This window comes from Aulostomus chinensis, chromosome 13 (genome assembly GCF_037954235.1).
Source record: "Aulostomus chinensis isolate RoL2024-O1b breed Wild chromosome 13, RoL_Achi_v1.0, whole genome shotgun sequence".
Lineage (NCBI taxonomy): Eukaryota > Metazoa > Chordata > Actinopteri > Syngnathiformes > Aulostomidae > Aulostomus > Aulostomus chinensis.
In genome coordinates, this window is record NC_141332.1 from 17307534 (window position 1) to 17323408 (window position 15875).

At 42.6% G+C, this 15875-nt stretch overlaps 1 protein-coding gene across 3 annotated transcripts in view; it reads left to right on the plus strand.

Moving 5' to 3' along the window:
• Nucleotides 1–15875, plus strand: part of mid2 (midline 2) — a 127889-nt gene that overhangs the window by 36000 nt on the left and 76014 nt on the right. For 2 of the 3 annotated variants that reach the window (XM_086221706.1, XM_086221708.1), the window contains exon 1: nucleotides 7301–7532. The exons of the other annotated variant lie outside the window; for it this stretch is intronic. The gene's annotated coding sequence lies outside the window, so the exon portion shown is untranslated. Of the gene's footprint in view, nucleotides 1–7300; nucleotides 7533–15875 lie in introns of those variants that run through there. 3 annotated transcript variants of the gene reach the window in all.

Sequence of the window (15875 nt, forward strand, 5' to 3'; positions counted from 1 at the left end):
ACACACACTCACACACACACACGTGCGCACGCACAAGATAAGATTACTGTTCCACAGGGTCACTGTGTCTTCTGTGTGTCAGAGATTTGGTCGACCACCAGAACTAATCAAGTCTTTTCTAAACACTCCAGCAGTGTGACACTGATCTGGATCTGGTTCAGTGTGTTGAACGAGGTGGTCTCAGTCAAGAGGCCACAGGTGGACTTAAAGTGGAATAAATTCTACTCCTCTGCTTACCGGTTACAGTTTAAAGCACTTCATAACTGGGCCTCCATAGTCCTTCTTTGACCTGATCCATTACCACACCGCTCCCTACAGCCTCCATCACCCAGGTCCAAGCACTAGACCTGGACAACACAGCCTTAGCTGCTCCCTCTAGCCACAAACAACCATAATGACCTTTCAGAGTAAAAAAAAAAACAAAACATAACCCTCAGCTGTCCAGAGCTGCTTTTAATATTTGGCAATCTTTTTATTCACACATTTTATTTTATTTTTCTGGTCATTTCAGTTTCTACAAAGTGTCTTTCAGTAGTGGGAAAATGCATTTTATTTTTATGTACTGGCCACTAGCCTAGAATCTCCAGCTATTTGCTGCAAAAGATTATTAAAATGTACAACTTTTACTTGTGTGCTTTTATAAAATATTGATTTTTACAGTCTGTCTGCAACCTGCAATGGAGTCACTCACTCAGTATCTCCTCATGCAGTTTATTCATAGCATGCATTGTGTTCTTAAATAACAGTTTACAGTAGTAACACAAAAGACTGCAAAGTGAATGCGAGTCGTACATGGACTTGCAGATGTCGATTGCTAATCTGTCTTTTACAGTGTCTGAGCTGAATCCTCTCATTGCAGTAGGAAGGCACAATGGCTTTTAGGTTGGGCTCAAAAATTGCCCGTGCCGGCAATAATTTAAATTTTGGATCAGAATATATGTACATTAACTGACACTTTTGGCTCTTTCGGGCCTGATTATAGAAACTTCTCGTTGACTCTTGTTAAAGCTAAAGTGTGGCACCTTTGTCACCATCTCCTGGCAGTGACAGGTATTACTGTCAACTGTTGGTATGATTATATCATTGGTTGTTCTCATAAAAAGTGGATAAATTGCTTTGAGTGGACATTTGGAATGTCTAGAAGAGCTGTATAGATTTATGGATTATATATATACAAATATATACAAATACATATATGTTTAGATAGATAGAAAGATATATCTATATATATATCTATATAGATATAAATTTCTCTATATATAGATCATAGTTTTTTTCGTTGAAACACGCAATACAGAATAGAAAAGAAAAAGAAATGATGGGCATTTGTTGGAGGGAGATGAGATAGAAGAATTGGTAGAGGAAGTGTTCTACAGAATTTTACAGTTCTGCCTCTTGACGGAATCATTTTTACGATCTGAAATTCCTGTAGCGTGAACCTGGTTTGACGCACTGGGACGTCTCAAACACTGTGAGATAAACCGTCTAAATTCAGTAACAATGCAACTCACACGATCCACAGGTCTTCACCTTCTGTTTTTTTTGTTTTGTTTTTTTTAAATAATGCATAAAAGGAACAGCGTCCTTGTTGCTCCATCACATTGGAGACAATTGTGTCTCGAGGGAGGCTGTAAAAACAAAATGTCTGCAGCCTCGTTATTGTTAAGAATATCAGATCTTTGGTGGTGAGACTAATGGAAAGCTGACGGAGGGAATCCTCACCGGGCAACTTCTTTATTTGAAGGTGGGGAGAGGGAGGCCCGGTGGGTAAAACCTTTAACGTCATTCAAAAATGTTTACTGTTATTGACCAGTGGCATTTTATCAAGCTGAAATAATGAAGACATTGAAATTGCTTGACTCGCGTGGATGTTGTTATTCAGCTCAGCGAAGCACCGTTACATAACCGTTGTGATTGTTGCTAAATGAAGGTGAGATAGTTCGAATCAGGCTCGCAGTATGCTAGTAAATCTTTTCAGGCTGACGCTGGGTGATTATAATCAAAGAAATGATGCTTACAATTTAATACCATTGGAGTGAAATCAAATGATTGCCACAGCCGCAGAACTGAGCGTATATCATAATTACATATCACAATGGTAAGAGATGCTTGTTAAAGCAAACCTCTGACTCTAGAGTTCTCTGCACTTGGCCAAATATACCCGTGAAGAATGTCTCTGCAGTTGTTTGCCTCAATCACTTCACATTGAATCAGGATATAAGGAGGCCAATACTGTACAATATGTCCTGATGAGCTGAGAGCTAAGAGGAAGAGAGGAGCTGATGTAGTTCCTCTGCTCTCTTTGACACACACACACGCACACACACGCACACACACACACAAGGCATAAACATTGTTAAATGGTGGCAGTGATGGTAATGTGAGATGTGATATACCCCACGCCTGTGCTGCAACAGCACAATGGTGAGGCCTCGCGTGTTTACTGTCCACAGCAGCCTCAGTCGTCCGGCCTGTTCCCATTCTGTCACTCGTCCTCTGTCTTTCATAAGAATTCATCACATTGTTCCGGGGAAATCTTTTTTTTTTTAAATTCAAGACAGTGAAGGCAAGAACTGTTTTTTTTTTTTTTGTTGTTTTTTTCAGGGGCCATTACACTTGGGGCCAGCGTAATATTTCCATTTCAGTTGTGTATTTACGAACAAAAGCGTGCATTTATGTTGAAATAACTCTTCGTAATAGCTCTGCAGGCTGTGACAGCGGCTGTTTATGTCAGAAACAGGCTGTTTGGGCTCTCAAAAGCCTGAGGCAGCCTGAAATGAAAACACCCTTGTGGGTCGAGCATTAAGAAAGTTGGTTACCATTTCAATGAAGGGGCATCAAATCTAAATGGTTTGTTGAAAAGGGAAAATACTCCAGAGCAAGCCACTTCAACATGACAGATATCTTTTTCTATTTCACAGGGGTTTGTTTTGCACACGAGCTGAAACATTTTTCATAATCTGACCCAAAGACCATAGGTACATTCAGTTTTCATTTGGGAATCCTGTCAGGTGCACTGACAGACGCCTCAAACTAAAATTCATGTTTCTGAGAAATGGTAGTGACTTCTCTCAATCATTGAAATAATATTTGAGTTAGCCAACTCAAGTGGACTTGAGCCTAACACCGACGATGTTATTGACCTAGTTAGTCCCACAAGCTAGCGTGAAAGTCAGCAGGCAGGAGAAGTAGAAGAGTCAACAAAAAAAGCTCTGAGGGTTTGAATAAAGCTCAAGGGTTTGTGTTGACGACGTTTTATGTCATGTGAGTGTAACGGCAAATTCCAGGTGACTGGTTGAACTGGTTGCACTCGTATTAATTGTGTATTTGCTGCTTTAAACACGTGGGTGTAATAGCCAGCTAGTACTTCAGGTCCTTCAGTGAGAGTGAGTGTCCACAAATGCAATAGGCTCCCATCGGAGTGAGAATAGCGGTGATCCTGCCTTGCACACTCCCTCAGTAAACACACATTAGTACCGTGCAGCCCACAAATTGCTGAATTCATGTAGTGCCGGAGGCTGATGCTGCCTTTGGAGCAAACGATTGCCAGTCACACCATTCAGATGCTCCGTCCACATGGTCAGGCAGGATATCTGAGGGGAGACGGATCTGACAGATGCCTGGGGCTGGACGCAGTCTACGTTTGAGTCGTCAATCAGCCATTAAATAGCCGGGCAACAGTTCCGGTGTAATGACAGCTTCAATATCTTTTTCTATTTCCGAATGCCCTTTGTTGAACTTCCTGTCCAAAAGACCTGATTTTAACATTTATAACAGGGTTTAGTATTTGTGGCTTGCAAAGGAAACAATGCAGCATTAAAAAAAAAAAAAAAAAAAATCGAATCAGGGATGCGGAATTCATTGTAGAAGATTCAGATGAGAAAATAATGTTCATACTAAAGCGAACTATGAAAAATAATCATTCCAAAAAAAAAACCTCTGATGAAAACTGTTTGGATTTTGCTGTAAATTGCTATGTACGATTAAAGATCCACATACACTGAGCTGGCGCACACGCGAGCGGTGTGTATTATTTCTATGACAACATCACTGAGCTGGTTTGCCCATTTCACAGTGGCCGGATTTAGTGCGGTGGAAAAGCAGCATATACGGGCGACATAAAGATTTGCCATTCAGTGCAGAAGAGATGAGTAGAAGGATTTTTACACACAGGGAAGAAGATGAGGTTGCAGACAGGAAGGCAGGGGTTGGCGGTGAGAAAGACCAAACAGTTATCAAGACATGAAAAGGCCTGACACCTGTGTTTGTAGATAACTTCATTTAATTAGACAGGTAGAATCAGTAAATAGGAAGCTCAAAGGAGGGAGACGTGCTCTCAGACGGTGCCACTGGGACATCGCTTTAGCTGAGCCACACCTTGTCTGCCGCAGTTCACCCACATATCTGAACAACAGTCGTACCACTGATTATTTAGTTTTTAACTTCAAAATCAAAATCTGACAATGTTCTGTTTTTAGGAATCAGAAATGCGCCAGGCAATGAAAAGGGCAGATGGAAAAAAAAAAAATCATCGAACAAATATGGACTTCAAGATTGCAATAATTTGTCAATTAAAATGTCAAATGAGTTCATGCATTTTTTTTTTAAGAAATGCCATGAAATGGGAAATGCAGATGACAACTGTTTTAAAAAAAAAAAAAATTGAAGCTAATAAACTGGGCCACGTAGTATAGCTGTGCCATCTTGAAGAAGTACCGTCAGCTGGGCGAGGCAGACATGTTGCTGCTTCCCTGGAAGATGGCGGAAACAGCTAGTCAGTCGCACGAAGCGTTTCTTTCTCCCGTTTGGCATATTTTCTCCAGGAAAGAAAAGGCAAAAACCACCTCAAGCGAGCGTCAAAACTTAACCTCTGCAGATTTAAGGCAGTTTTTGCAAATTTTGCTGTGTTCCCAAAAATAAATGAAATACGTAAAATGGTAGAATGCACATCAAATCCCTTAAAGAAAGCACGCCTCCTGAGTGTTCTGAGAACTATCGCGTGCAGTAGGCATGTTCCTTTAAGACTGAGAGGCCAATCACTGGCTGACATTGACACCCCTGGGCTAGCCTCCTGCATCCAGCTGATCTGACTTGATATTGGAGCATCCTCACAGATGCCCACTCAGTGGTTCGAACCGAGAAGAGCCGGTCTAGATGTATTGAGCCTCCATCACTGTGACCATGACTTTCATAAGGCCTCTACAGTTTAGGTAGAGACCAGAGAAGAGAGGAGAAATGGTATGAGAAGGTACTGACGCTAGATCAGTCTGCTGCAACGGCCTAGAACTTCTTCACTCAAACAACAAAATCAACCGTCCCAAGAAAAGTAGAAAAAGCACCTTCACAGTGTTTACACACATAATTACACAAGTTTCACTTGGCACATGTAATTAATCCAGGAAATTTAAGTGTGATGTATCCCAACATAAACCCATTTTGCCCAACATTTATCTCCATGAATATGCTAATTGTCGCCTTTGGGCTTTTTTTTCGCATTCGAGCAGGATAACACATCCCTGTTGTACTTGTATTGATAGGAATGAACAACGTAAGCGTTTTAGTATGTGAGGTCAGTTTTATTACTCGCCGTTGCATCATCTCCCAGGATGAGAGGACTAAAAAAGCTATTATCGTCATTATGCATTCCGTCATTCAGTCAGTCTGGATGGAAAAGTGCAGTTATGTCATTTAAGGGCTCCTGTTAAGGTGAAAATAAACCATTTATGACCTCATTACGATCCTGGTCAGCAGCTCCGGTTGCTTTAGTGTTTGTGAATTAGTTAGTTGACCACCGATGCTTTTTTTTTTTTTTTTTTTCAAACGTGACTGAGATTCAATGAGCTATATACGTGTTTATCACAATAATATGATAATAGTAGTCAGTGATAAAGTAGAAGCAGTGTTCATTTACTCTACTTTTGACTGAACTGCAGGAATGATGTTAAAATACCACCTCCACAGATTAGAGAGCAGGAGCAACTGTAGGCTGCGTCATCATTTCCGTACCTGTGTGGCTGCAGTGGTCCCACCCCCAGCCTTGTCTGTGTGGGTCTGTGGACCCGTCTGTGCAGCGCCGGGGAATTCATGAGAATCAAATAAAGTGCAGCAGTGCGCGTGCTCCAGTGAGCTCTTGGTCCCACACCACTGTACAGTTGCTATGCAAGTGTAGGTACAGCTTGTATAAAGAAGAAGAAGGAGGCGATATTATCGCACCACCCGCTCCTGTCTCTAGTTTTTTCAGCTGTAGCATACGCACCTTACGTTTTTCTTTTGTTTTTTCCCTTCTTATACAGCTAAAAGCAACAAATGCGGGACCTGCTTCCTCTCACTGTCAGGAGCTCCTTGTGTGTGTGTGTTTTGCACCTTCTTTAACCATCTTTGTAGTACAGCACGCTGCCACCCCACCCCCACCCCCCATCACCCCTACTAAACTGGAGTGGAGTACAGATCAAGTTACACGTGCGTCTAGAGCACTAGACCCAAGTGCACACTGAAACAAAAGCAAGGTCTCAAGTGAGGAAGATCCTCAAAACGTGACAACAGACGTCAGTTTTGGGGGCTCAACAGTGTTCACCAAGTTTCCTTGGGGCCTGCATTGCCCGGTTCAATTAGCTTTTAGTTTCATTAATGTATAAACATTGCAATGGATGCATGATATTGGATTTTTTGCTTATATTGGCAATAAGTTGATATTTACTCTTAAATGTTCATATATATATATAAAATGTGTTGATGCTGACATTTTTTACGTACTGAAAATATGTAAATGATTTAAATTTGAATAAAATAATCCTTTTCCTCTGAAACATTTTGAAAAGCCCATAAATCACGTTCGTTAATTTGTTCCCTCGACACAATAAATAGTCGAAGAACAAAGAAGAAAGCTGGGTCGATATAAATATCATTAATATTGAACCGATACCGCCATATTTAAGAAAATCCTCCCTCACTTTGAACCGTTTTAAGAGAGCTCATTGTTGGAGAAGAGGAGTGAAGCCGGTGCACAAATTGAGATCTGGTACTTCAATATAGCAGCTTCAGTTGATCTTGATTGAACGGATCTGTCAGAACAGAGACGGACTTGAGCGCGCATCTGCACGGTATTTCGGTCCTGACATGCCCGTGTGTTCACCAGCAACCTTCCCTCTGCTGCCTCTCGCGTTTTGTTTTGTGGGCCCGCATGTGCGTAGGAGGAGCCGTCTCTCTCTCTCTCTCTCTCTCTCTCTCTCTCTCTCTCTCTCTCTCTCTCTCTCTCTCTCTCGCGGTGTTCCTATCTCACTCCCTCATTTCCAAAGTTGAACACCCTGCCTGCCTGTCTGCCTGGGAGCTATAGCCAGCGGAGTTGAGTAACGCGCTGAAAGCAGCGGGCTTGTATTTTTGCGCCGCGCTGCGCCGTGTGGGACACACTTGACCAGAAGGATCCCGGCTAGGTTCAACCCCACCATCTGTCCATTCCTCCGGTGTTTCTTCCAACTTGGTTTCGGGCTGTTTTCAAGATGACAGGCGAAAAGACAGTTCGGCATGTAAAGCTGGTAGGTGTCTGACACTCCTCCCTTCCGTACAGAGAGGTGTCTGTCTGGGTCTGGCTGCGTGGGGTTCGGGTTTATGGCAGCGCGCAAGAAAGCGCTCCAGAACAGAGAATCCCTAGTCCTGTTTGTTTGTGCTTTCATCATCTTCTGGAATTGTCTGAATGTGTAATCAGAAGCTTGTTCTTAAATGGATATGATTCAAAGGGGATGTCTGAGGTAGGCTGTCGGTTCAGTAGAATGCTGAAACTTGTGTAGTTGGTGCGTAATGTGGTTCTGGTGCTTTCCCATGACCTTGTCTGATGTTGTCATGTATGACACCGGTATTGTTGCTTCAGTCAGCTGTTTCTCAGGAGCATCGTTTAGACACCTGGAGTAAAACATATTGACAGAACTGCATTTCGTCCGTTTCTCTGATAGTGGAATTAAACCTGGTCTCATTTGCTGTGGGGTCTGTTTAATCCTGTAAGACCATGATGTCCCTGCCCCGTAGTTTGGGCATCCCTGCTGTGCAGAGGTCTGCAGACTCTTGTTAGCAGGACGATTAAGGCAAGAGACTCATATATTGCTGCCGTGCAAAACCATGTGGAACAGTTTTAACAAGCTTCTGCTTATTTTAGGATTTTTACAGGCTTAGTTTAAGAGCTGTGTGCTCCCTGCGCCATGAAACACACTTCTCTGCATTTCTTGTCAGGAATGACATGCCATTTAAAAAAAAAAGGTCTTCCTGCTTCCTTTTATTCCTCCAAAGAAATAGCAGTTGAGATCGTTCTGAGTCGCATCTGCATTTGCCTTTTTAATCCCTGCAGTCTGACGCGAGGATCATTGGTCAAATTATGCTGCAGTTTCTTTATAACATTAATTAAACGTTAATTGGCTTCTCCCTGGCTATTATATGACATGTATGAGGGGTTATTGCTGAGGCGATGGATTCACTGACCAATTTCACTGACAGAATTGCGTGTCATTCGTCGTGAATGTCGCTGAAATAGTTTTTAAATGACGCCTGATTCACACAATTGCTCTCACTCACTTTGAAATCGGAAACCGCTGGATAGTGTCAAAATACCACACACGTGTAGGAGAATTAATACCCTCGCAGATGGTGATGAAACACACAAAACTGTCAGTAAGGGGGCTGAATTGTCACTTGACATACTTGAGCTCCTGCCGTGCTGGATGCCAAACACTGAACTGGATTGTGTGGTGGTGATCCCGTTGAGCTCGGCTGACAGTGTGAGGGATTGTGCTTGTTAGGCTGCTTTGAATACTTCACTATGCTGAAATGTTGGGGAGTATTAGCTAAGGGGAGGGTGCCACAGTTGTTGGGAGATTAACATCTGCTATAAGCTTCAAGAAATCTGGAAGTTTGTGGCTTTTTAAAGCGTCTCCTTCCTTAATCGTGACTCTTTTTTTTTTTTGCACATCTACTTTATTCTCTCTCTCTTTCTTTCTCTCTCAGGGATCAGAGCGACATAAAACCATGATAGGGTGGACTAAAAGCCCAGTTTCAATCAGCCATGTGCATGCTTTAAGTGCACTGTAGTAGGTTTTTGTTTTTTTTTTGGCCATAAAGGCCCAGAGGTGCCCCGTCTTATACCATTACGTGACATGGCTCATCAGGCTGATTACACATCAGCACACTCATATTTGCCTCCATCTGGAATCAAACCTGCTCTGTTCTTTTTCCTTTCTCGCTACCCCCCCCCCCCCCCACCACCATCCAGCTCCTCCTTCAAAAGAACCGTGGCTGCCGTTCCCGATTGGGTGTTCACGTAGGGTGTAAAGTCTGTGTTTTGTGTCGGTTTACCTGCTGTGAACCTGCTTCCCTCCAGCTACTGACGGAGGACATCCAGGGGATTATGATAGTGAAACACTGTGGCCCAGTGATACATATATAGCATGTCACTCATCTGATGTGTTGTCACGGTTTAGACTGCAAGGAGTGCTTCACTTTGTGGGTTTGTTTTTTAGCAGAAAAGTTCTAACCGTTCCCTTGACTGCAGAACTGGGAAATACTAAGAATTACATGGAATCCTGACTACAGTAAGGATGTACGGATACCAGTTTTTCTTCTTCTCTGTTACCTGCCGAAATTCCAGCAACTGTGAGGCTCTATTAATAATCCAGCGCAGCCGTTTGCTGATCGGCCGCTGGCCATTTTCTCATAAAGTGACTTGAGTCTTTTAGTTAATTTATCAAGGTGTCTGCAAGTACTTATCAGATCATGAAATATATAATTTTCTTACCCAACTCAAAGTCCTGCAAAGTCCTTGAAGTTTTGCAATCGGTCTCCTTTCAGCGGTATTGTACCCCGAGATTACCTTTTTCATCTTCACTTCATAAAGGATACAAACCATTTAATTAGTTTCAAATCATCATTAAAAGGCCTTGAAATTCTTCCATTGTACTTTGTAAAACTTTTGACAACCACCACAAAGAGATGTCAAAAAGTCCACCTCACTCTTCGCAGTCGTTCTTTTTTAATCTGACTGTAGTGTTTGTGCACGTTCCCACAATAATGTGTATCGTCAATAAAAATGCAATTTTAAAACAAACAAACAGAAGTTGTTAATTATGGAATGGAGAGAAACAACCAAACAGATGGGCAGGTCTTCGTGGGAAGCTTTGAACAACAGGGGAAATCGATTCCTGGTGGTAAAGGTCATCGGGGGGAGTTGATCCAGAGGTTCATCCAGGCATGGCTTGCGGTAAATGTGTGGTGGGAAAGACGCCGTCCTCTTATTGTCTCCAAGTTCCTCTTAACTTTAATCTGCTTTGAAGAAGAACATATTTTGCACCCCATCACATTTCTACCTGCAAACCGAAAACTTCTTTTTTTATGAAGAAGTTATAGTGGTTGTCCGTTCACCGTCTGGCTCCTCCATGCTGGTGTTTGAGCTCATTCTGGGACTGGATGGTTGCGCTCAGCTGGTGGACTCGAACACATCAGTACCCGATGCAAGATAAAAAAAAATATATGAAACATGTTTTTTGTTTGTAATATTAGAGAAAGGAATATTTTCTTTGCTCTAATCTACTAAAACAGCAAATTCTCTTTCTTGTCCAGACTCCTTCAGTTGCTTTCCAATGAAAATACGAGTGAAGCATTTTCCTTCTATAGCTAGTGTACAAATTTCATTTTAATTATGGGCTGGCAAGGATATAATATTTAGCTACTGAAGACTTAAATAACCTGACATTTAATTTCGTTAGTATTTAACCAGCCAGATCTGCTTTCTTCCACTTCCCATACAGAAGTTCTGCTGTCTTGATTTCCAGCTGCTTTGCTCCAACAATCCTCGCTTGATATCTTCCAGAGTAATATCTCCAGGCTAAAGCTCAGCTCACACATTTCATTGGCTGGCTTCTGCACAGTAACTACGTTGAAACAGAAATAGTTTGTGTGCTTGTTTAAAGCAGAATTGTTGTTAACGGACCCACTGTAGCACCACTTCAGAGCACTAAGGGAGTATATGATTGCTCACGTCACAGTGAATATTCTCCTAAAGGGCAAGAAACATTCTGTCGTGGATGATATTTATGGCTAAACTAAACTACATGTGCATGGACGTAAGATGCACTATCTTTATCTGAAGCATGAAAAACACAACAAACCCCAAAACACAGGGGACTAAATCCTAAGAATCAAGCCAAACAGGAAGGGAAGGGGAGGCAGGAGGTCAATCTCAGCCGAAAAGCAGCTGCTGAGGCTGGAGAGTGGCCCAACCTCCCGCTATGCTAGTTAACAGCCAGCTGCTTGTGCATGCTGCTACAGCGTCGCATGTGTTTCCCATGATCTTACCTGCTGGCACCAGCAGCCTGGGATCAGGCTCTGCCATCATGCCGCCCAGCCCCATTCAGCTCACTGGTTGGTTGAATCTACCACACCTCCTTCCTCTCTGGAAGTGCTGTGATCCAGGGCTAAACGCATGTTTAATTAAACATCATGGCATGTAAAGTAGAGACGTTCTTAGTTGGGGTTTTTTTTTTTGTGGTTGGTAGAAATGCACAACCTTAAAGCTCTAAACCAGAGTGTAAAAGCCAATTAGACTCACGTCACCGCATTCGAAGATTCCTCCCATAAAGATTTTGCAAAAGTCCTCTTAGAGTGGAAGCCTTTCACAAACTCCTTCCTTTTATTAAACCATTTAACAGAGACCTCTTCTTTCTCTCTCTCTTTTTTTTTTTTTTTTTTTTTTTTTTGCTATAATGAACATTTGGACTCACCACGGTTATTCCTGCCCGGCCCAGCCAGGGAGCACTTTCTGTTAGAATAGAGGGACTATTCACAGAGGAAAGAGAAATAACCGTAAAGGAGAAGACTGAGAGGGGAGGTGTAAAGGCGGCCTCACCGGAATTGTTGACTGTAGTCGATAAGAACATGCCACCGTTTCTGATCGGCTTGATTTTCACACAAAAAAATACTCCACGGACGACTTCATTTCCGACGCAGACTCAAACTAGTTTGATTCTTTGTGTTCACAGGATCACAAAGGTCAACGAGACATGCATGTCATCACCAGAGGGTGTACGAGGCAATACTGTGTCATTTTAACACACAAACATCCCATGCTCAGGTGCTCTGAGTGGATTGTAGACTGGAGGTGTTCACAGTCTGAGGTGAAAGTCTTTGGTCTGGTAAAGGTTGTGGCTTTTCTTAGATAGCGGTGAGCAGGTGGAGGCGTGAGAAAACAATTTTGAGCGGCAGGGATAGATAAGAAGCCTCTGAGGAGGTTGAACGGAAAAATATTCATTCAGTGCCTGTTTACACTGAATGAGACGGAGCTGGCGTGATGCTGCCCTGGTGGGTTATTTGTCTTCATGTGTTGGCGTTCGGCAATCAGAGGTGTGAAGTGTAACACGGAAGCGCTGACTTGTAGCACCCCTGTTTCTCCTTTCACACAAACATTGATTTGGCTTTCTGCTGCCAGCTTAACAGAGGTACAACAACAAACACACACACACCACCCCTCTGCATTCAGGGACGGTTATGACGATGCAAAGCTTAAGCCTTGAGCAGACTGTTGAGAAAAGAGGAGGTTGGAAAACTGATGAATCTCTTGACTGACCCGTGCACTCATTAAGTCAGACTCAGATACTTTGTCACGCACTTTTCCCTTTGGTGACAATTTTAAGGGAAAACTGTTAAAAGCAGTTCTTTCTTCTGCTGTCTGTCCGCAGGCTACAGATTTCTGAAAATCTCTGATATTCTTCTATTAAAGATCATCAGTCAATGCCAGCCAGACGTTATGTATCATGACATGAAGTTGCTTAAAATGTCTGCGTGTGCGGGGGCCGGTCTTTATCAGGGGTCAGAGTTCTTGTTGACCTTCCTCCACCACTAAGCCCTTTGACTACGCTCCTGTTATTTCTCTGCAGGCCCTCACATCAGTTCAATATTGATGCTGCAGTAGGCATTGTTTACCTTCACAATTATTCCCTCTGGTTTTTGTAGTGCCCCTGGGACTGGCTATTTTTACAATGTGGTGGTGTCTGGCGACTATTGTTTAACTAACAACCTATTGATTTGTGTCTGCCTCAAACGCAGCGCTGTGGCCACGTTGCTGCTGTTGTTGCTGTCGTCGTTGTTTTCCCATTTCACGAATACATAATTCATCAAATGTAGCCAGCATTAAAAGTCCATTAAATACTGGCCTTTTTAATGAGTTCACATTAACAATGCTATTTGTGTATGGTAATAGTGCCGTGATATACTATGCTGGACTGTTTTGTGTGTTTGGCTTTTTCTTTTTCCTCCCCTTCTTTCTGTTAGAGAGACCATTTAGCATAAGAACAGTGGTCGTAGAAGAGCTGGACCTGGATGGATGTTTCATCCACGTGTCCGACTCCTCGTCAGTGAAGTCGTCCTGATGTGCCAGGCGTTATCCGCCAGCTTACGTCTGTATTTGGATGTTGCATTGTCACGCCGTTGTCTCTTTTCAGGATACACAAAGGTGACCCAATCAGTATTTAAAGGGTAAGAGCAGAGGGGGGAAAAAATCCCCTTCAATCCTTCAAATACGGCTATCTGATCTCACCCGTGATGTCTCAATCCACTACAATTCCAGAAGAAAATGGATGTTTATCAGCGATAGATAAAGCTAATCAGAGAGCTATGATCCCCTGATACGTCAGCGCTCAGAGCCCGCGGAGCCAATCGAGCAGCAGCCAAGGAAAACAATGGCTCACACTCTCTCCTCTCTGGGAGGAAATGCCAAACATTACAGGGCTGTATAAATAGCAGGCTGTGACTTTGTAGCACGAGGGAGTGAGATAGAGGACAGGAACCCCCTCCCTGGGGTCACACTGATGGCAAGGTCTCTCACCTCCCCTCCCCTCCACTCCAATCCCTCCTCGTTCTGTCTTTAATTCACATTTTTTATTTCTTGTGCTATTTTGGGGCTGATTTCTCTTGACCTTCTTGTGTTTTTTTTTAATCTTCCTCCATGTCTTGTTGTTTACTTCTGTATTTTTTATCATCTCCCACTTTCTGGCCCTCATGAATAAGTAAGAAAAGCTCTAGTAACACATCACAAGCACATATCTGCTTCATTAATCCATCCGCCACCTACAGCTGAAGGGGCGAGAAAGTGCGAGGAAGCTTTTATTTAAAACTGGTTTTGTCTGTAGGCAGGGCGTGAATGGACTTTTTAATGTTTTTCTATTTTCTATTTCACAAGCTGTACTCGATTAGAATGATGTAAGGCACAATTCTGTGTCGAAAATACGAATACAATTGCTCGCTTGCTTGCTACTATGTGCAGCGGAAGTGAGGCCTTTTACACTCAGGATGGTGAGCACTAGAAATCCATCTGGGGTTTAAAATATTGAACCATCAAGTTAATCCACACACACACACACACACACACACACACACACACACACACACACACACACACCTTCATCGCCAGAAAGGGAGGGAGAGAATTGTTCCTAAAACAAGATTAGTTCCTTCAACTGTGCGTAGTAATGGAGTTACAGATGAATCCGCCGAGACAATTCCAACAAACCTTTTCATCTGCGCTAACTTTTGCATCAGGCTTATAACTGTGGCTTGGCTAGCAGCAAGATTGAACACAAGGTGATTGTATAGGCACATTTTAGGAAGCGCACGAGGTAGCACACACGTAAACACACGCATGCACGCATGGCATGGATACGCATCACACAGCATCAAAGAGCTTGACTGCCTACTTACTGTAAAACATGCAGGGATGAGTTATAAGTCAAAAGTTTTCCTCTTGAAACAATCGATTTTTATTTTTTAAGAAAAGTCTGTTTTGAGGAGGAAAAATGTCCGTCCTCTTGTCATTTTAAAGTCCAAAGGTTCATTGCAGGTCGCTAAGCCAGATCTCGGAGACGTCTCTCCCCCTCTGGAGGTGGCTGTCAAACCAACTGGACTGCCGATGCTTCCAGACTATTGATCAGGGTCTCTGTCAGCTCTCCAAACCAGCCCAGACAACATCACACTTACGCAGTTTGGCAAGATGTATTAGAAAGGTGACTGGCACCTTACGGATCAGTTAGTTTGCTCGTTTAGTGCACGAAATGCCTTTAAAATTGTCTGCTATTTAAACTGATGCAGAAGCTTTTCAGAAAAAATATCGGCAATCTTGGTACAGACGGTGATTGTTTTCTTGACAGTCCACCCAGTCTAATATATGTGTGTGGGAATGCAATTACCCGCTGAAAAGATCCTCTTTTAGGAAGCTCAGAATGCTGTTTATGTGGTGCCTAGATTGCTTTTTCACACTATCGGGAGTAAATTTGCATATTTATGGGATATTCCAGTGAAAGGTAAGGCATTAATGATTTGCTATGCTCTTGTACACAAACATACACACAAACAGAGTCGGGCTGTTTTTGCTTTTTTATTCGATCATTTTATTTTATGTTGTTTTGCTCTGAAATTTTACTCATTACTGAGTTTTGATATGCTCATTCACAGGAGAATCGATGCTCCAGTTCTTGGACAATGGTCTGGACTGGCTTTGAGAGTCTTTGTCTCTTTTGTGTTATTTTGAACAAACTTAACAGGTTTAATTTACCTCAGCATCCGATTTATAGCTGACTAACAGTACAGACTTCAAACTACTCAAGGCAAACAACAAAGCAGATACTGGATGAAGACGTATTGCGTGAGGAAGACATTGTGAGCCACTTTTGGAAATGATTTTCTTCTAAATGGGTATTAGTTCCAACAAATGACGCTGCGGACTGTGTGATACGAACCAGGAAGTCCTGCAGGAATAATCCATCCCTAAGCATGAATTTGCACATAGCTCATGTAATTTGAATCTCTGTTTACCCTGTTTATTTGTTAGCTATCTGTAATCAGGGTATTTG